Source organism: Octodon degus, unplaced genomic scaffold (assembly GCF_000260255.1).
Source record: "Octodon degus isolate 3935 unplaced genomic scaffold, OctDeg1.0 scaffold00111, whole genome shotgun sequence".
Taxonomy (NCBI): Eukaryota; Metazoa; Chordata; class Mammalia; order Rodentia; family Octodontidae; genus Octodon; species Octodon degus.
This window is the reverse complement of record NW_004524687.1, coordinates 3,094,403-3,099,747: the sequence shown is the minus strand read 5'-3', so window position 1 is coordinate 3,099,747 and position 5,345 is coordinate 3,094,403. Positions and strand designations below refer to the sequence as shown.

At 43.7% G+C, this 5,345-nt stretch overlaps 1 pseudogene; it reads right to left on the bottom strand.

Annotated features, from left to right (window-relative positions):
• Positions 1–1,389: 1,389 nt before the first annotated feature.
• Positions 1,390–2,267, bottom strand: LOC101568198 (annotated as a pseudogene).
• Between the last annotated feature and the right edge of the window lie 3,078 nt (positions 2,268–5,345).

The following is a 5,345-nucleotide window of genomic DNA, read 5'->3' as shown; positions in this document are numbered from 1 at the left end:
TCTTTCTTTCTTTCTTTCTTTCTTTCTTTCTTTCTTTCTTTCTTTCTTTCTTTCACCAAGTCTTATTATTTCCCAGGTGGTACTTGAACTTCCTCCTGGTTTAGCCTTGCTCAGTGCTGGGATTAATGAAGTTTTTTAAAAAAAGTTTTTAAAATTATTTATTTATTTATGTGTGTGTGTGTGTGTGTGTGTGTGGCCAGCTCAGCCCTCCAGGGGGCTGGCATGAGGTGCTGGGGGATTGAACCGCGGTCCCTGTGCTTTGCTAAGCTTGTTCTAAGTAGGCGCTTTAGACCACTGAGCCATCTCACCAGCCCTTAAAGACAGGGAGTAGTTTTTTTTTTTTTTTGGTGGAACCGGGGATTGAACTCAGGTCCTTGCGCTTGCCAGGCAAGCACTTATTCTACTGAGCTAACTCCCTGGCCCCCTCAAACACATTTTTAATAAATTGGAAAGGTAGATGCTTTAGTTAGTCCCCATTAAGATACTCCTTACACCAGACCAAGGTGTTTTGTTTTTTTTTAAATTACTCTTTGAGACAGAACTCATTATATACTCATTATATAGTTCAAACTGGACTTGAACTGGCTTTGTAGCCCAGGCTGGCCTCAAATTTATAGCAATCCTCCTATCTCAGCCTCCCAAGTGCTGGTATTACAGGCATACGACACCACATCCTGCTACCACAGGTGTTTTAGACTCCTCTCCCAGGGCTTCATGTTCTAAGGCACTAGGAGCCATGCAAGGGGCTCTCCCTTTGACTGCTGTTTCTTTTAATAATTTCATCTTTTGCTTGAAGGGGTGCTGAGAGTCCTAAGGAACACGAGGAATCCTTATTGGTGCTAGATTTGACATCTCTTGGGATATGCTAAAGAAGCCACCACGTACTAGCCTGGCTTCTATGCTGCATGAGCCATCACAGGGTCCTGGAAATAATATGAATAATGAGTTCCTGAAGCTATACCCTCCACTCAAGCACTGGAGGTTGTCTAACAAAACAACCATCAAGGTGGTCTTAGATAAGTCAAATATGAGAATAACTGAGTCAGCTGATGTAACTGCATCTTCTGATTCCACTACTAAGGCCATTTCTAGGAATTGGTGGGCCTGGAATTCAAAGGACACATGATTCTTTAATCCTTGAAGGCTATGACTTACTGTTCCATTCATTTCATTTGTATTTTTAGTGTTTAAGCCCTGCTCCATGTTTCTTATGCTTTTATCCCTCACCATGGGAAGAAGCTTGTTGCCTGGTTCCACACCAGGGAAGTGTTTTGTCACTGTATCCATCTGTGAGACAAATCTTCATTCAAGCATCATCAAATGCAGTTCTCCTTGTGCAGCAACCAAGCCCAAGAAAGTGTTGCTTCTCAGCCCCAGATCTGAGCCACATTAGGAATTCTTGGATTTCTGCTCCTTCCTGGCCCTGGCAGCCATGGTGCTGAAGAAGAGCCCAGGAACCAAACTGTGAAGATAAATGGCCAAGGAAGGTACCCAGTCAGCTAGGACTACATCTTTCTTCTTCTTCCCCACAGCAGCAATAACATCTTGGGCCACTTCTGTAGGACTCTGACCCTGAGCTGCATTCCTGTCCATTGCTCCATATTTGGACCAATCATCTGTGACAGCATTTACAGAAAGGTTGGTATGGACGTAGCCAGGGCTGATAACCATCACCTCAATTTCATTCTGTTTTACTTCAGCATGCAGGCAGTTAAAGAATGCCTGGGTTGCATGCTTGGAGGCTGCATCTTTTGTTAAAACTACAGGGCCAAAGTAGTTTGTCTCCATAACCTTCTTGTCCACGTCTACTGCAGTGTCCGTGATGGCCCCATGGTGGCTAATGCCAGCATTATTGATGAGGATGTCCACATAGCCAAAGCACTGAAGGATCTATGTTCTTGCAGCCATAATAGCCCCAGAGTTTGTGAGGCTGAAGGTCACTGCATAGGACTTGTGTCTGCTTCTGTGGGAAATGAGAAGCCATGAGCTCTTGGGCAAGTTCCTCAAAGGCCTCAATATTCCAGCCACACAACACCAGCTTTGCACCAGCAGCATAGAAGGCTTTGGCGCATTCTCTCCCCAGGCCTGAGGTGGCACCTGTGACCACCACCACAGTGTTCCTCAGGTAAGCCTTCATGCAAATCCACTGCGATAGCTGGAAGAGGCCAAAGATGCCCAGGCAGTCAAACAGCAAGGGCAGGATGGTTGTAGAGGTGATCAAATCCATGGCCCTCTTTAGCACTCTTCTTGGTTGCCTGAGAGACCATGATCAGCCAACTTCATCCTCCCACCTTGGAAATGACCTAAACCCCCATTGGATCCTTCTTGAACTGCAGCTTGACCACTCTGCTCAATGAGGTGGAAGCCACATTGGACCCACATAGCAGGAAGTTTGGTGAGTCTACCCTGCCCTCCTACTCTTCTGAGAGACTTGCTGACCTGCACCTGATATAGGGACTTGAAATTTTCAACCTGGCCTGAATGAGTTCATGTTCTCTAAAACCAAAGAATGAATTTTAGGAACAAACGGAGGTTGAGAGTAGAATTTTTTATTAGGAAAGAAAGTTTCTATCTCAGAGAGGACAGAAGGGGGACCCAAGCGGGTTGCCCAGGAAGCTGTTTCTTCCAGTTTATTTTTATAGAGCAAAACCATGCGGGGTTAAAGTAGAAAGGAAGGGGTCTCACTTAGGTGGATGTGGGGTGGGACAAAACTACGGTCAACCAATGGGATTGCAAGCACCATTGCTCAGGTAAGGTTGATTATGCCCAGGGCTAAATGGGGAAGCGGGCATGAATACGGGACAGGGTCTCTTCCTGTTGGGGGCTGAACTGGTGACTCACTTGGGCCTTATCAGGTGATCAATACCTATTTAGAATATTAATCCCTGATGCTACTCTTTTAGCATTTGTTTGGCCTTTAGGTCTTTTAGGTCTGGCTCACAGCAGGAGCATCTGTCCCTCCTACAGTTGCAAGATAACTTGTGTTTTGTGCTGTCTCCTTTAAGGGCCTTGCCCTGTCTGACTGCCTATCAATATTTTTATCTAATCTGGCTACCTATAATATTTCCCCCTCTGAAGAAGTAACCCGAACTACCATTAGGGAAATATGGGCAATGATCGCTCTGGCTTCTTCACGCTGAAATGGGTCGTAGTTGTTGACCAGCAGTCAGATATAGTCTTCAGAGGTTTTATCTAAAGGCCCTTGATAGAGAACAGGCGTTTTCCTCTTGGGTAGAGGTATAGATTTGAGTCTGGAGGAGACAAAGCCAAGGAAACAATTAAGTATGCATGGGCCAAATAATATCAACAGAATGACTATGAATATAACCAACAAGGGTTTTCACCAAGAAGAGCCAATAATAGCTTCCCATAAGGATGATAAGGACAAGATCCCAGGGGCTGCAGAGTATGACATATCATTGATTTGTTGTCTAATATCTTGAACAGCTACTGAAATGTTTGCAGAAGGATCAGGAATATATACACAACATTTAGCTTTTATAATTGCACAAGTATCCCCCTGTGCTGCTGTTAGAATGTCTAATGCCATCTGATTTTGGAGGACAGACAGCCTCTCTCATTAACTTTACTTTCTCATTTAAAAGAGAGAGACCAGCTGTAGTATCATTTAAGGCTCGTTGGGTATAGTTAGTTAAGGCCTCAATGTGTTTCATAACATCTTCTAGTCCTAGAGAAGGGATAAAGATAGAGGCCAAGTGATCATACCAGTGAAACACACTTCTGGACCATCGATGTTGTAGGCGGAGTAAATTTGCAGGTTTCTCAATATTTTTGACACTCCTACCTTGTAACCATGTAAACCCTAATGTGCATCTTCCTATCCATCTAGGGGGTAGCCAGGGCCACAAATTGGTCCCACAAGACCAATGAGTGCCATTGGGAACTTTCCTTCTAATTCCAGGAAGATTAGACCAGTCTGTTGCAAATAAGTCTCCAGCCTGTAAAGTTATGGTATGTATACACTGTTCAGGAGAAGTCCATCCCAAGTATTTAGTGGAGTTAGGCCAATGAGAAAAGGAGTGATTTGTTTGTTCCCAGCATAAGGGGGCCTTTCTGCTGAGGTGCCCTATGGTGGGGGTTAACCATAGATAATCATCCCATATTTGAAAATAGCCATCTTGATATCTGTGGTTATTGTCCCTCAGGATAGGTGCTTTATCCTTTTCTAATAATGGCCTCATTAATGTTTGTAGAGAGGTAGTGACCTTGAGGGAAAATATTCGATTATGTCCAGGGTCACCAAGGGTATAATTTATAGGCCACTCACTTACTTTGTAATGGTGAACTGAGCTATGAACTACCCAACTTTTTTGCATCTCATCAATGTAATCTTGTAATTTATTCCAGTCATCTCCTTGAAGTGGGGATACCCACCAAGGAAGTCCTGATGTACTTGACAAGGGGAGTAAACCACATATCCAACAATTGTTTTGTTGTAATGATTCCACATATTTCTGTGCCCATCTTAGAAAGGAATTGCACCCTACCCTAGGTAGCAAAGTGATTAGTAAAAGGGCTGATAGCATCATCACTTATCTGAGTACTTTTCTTTATTCTTGAACAGGAATCTTAAGTCTTCTATGGGCTCACAGGAGTATTCAGATTGTTTGCTTTCAGTGGCAGTTTCTGGTTCCCAGAGTTTGAGTCTGCTGTGATGTATCCAAGAGTCCTGGACTGTGGTCTTGACAGCTGAAGCAGTTGACAGGATCACTGTGCAGGGTCCCTCCCAAGTAGGTCCTAGGGAAGGAGAAGATGAGGGAAGGGATTTTACCAGTACTAAATCTCCAGGGTGAAATATGGGACTTTCCTTTTCTTTAGGCTGAGCTTCTGTGAGCTGTTGAAGAGTTTCTTGAAATTTAGCCAGTGAGGTGACGTCTTTTAGTAAGTCATCTGTTTCTTTATCAAAGAGAAAATCATTAGTGAGAAAAGGACATCCATAAAGCATTTCAAATGGACTGAGGCCTAGGATTTGAGGTGTATTCCTTAGTTTAATCAGAGCTAAAGGCAATAAGTGAGGCCACTGTAGATGGGTCTCCTGAGCCATTTTACGAAGATGTCTCTTCAGGGTTTTATTTACTTTTTCTACCTTTTTTGATGACTGTGGCCTCCATGCACAATGGAGGTGGTAGTGAATACCCAATGCTTGAGAGACATTCTGTGTGATGGTTGCTTTAAAGGAAGGCCCATTATCACTCTGTAAGCTCTTTGGAAGTCCAAATCTAGGAATAATTTTTGAGACTAAGACTCTTACCACCTCTTGCGCCTTTTCTGTCCTGCAAGGGAAGGCTTTGACCCAATTTGTGAAAGTATCCACCCAGACCAAT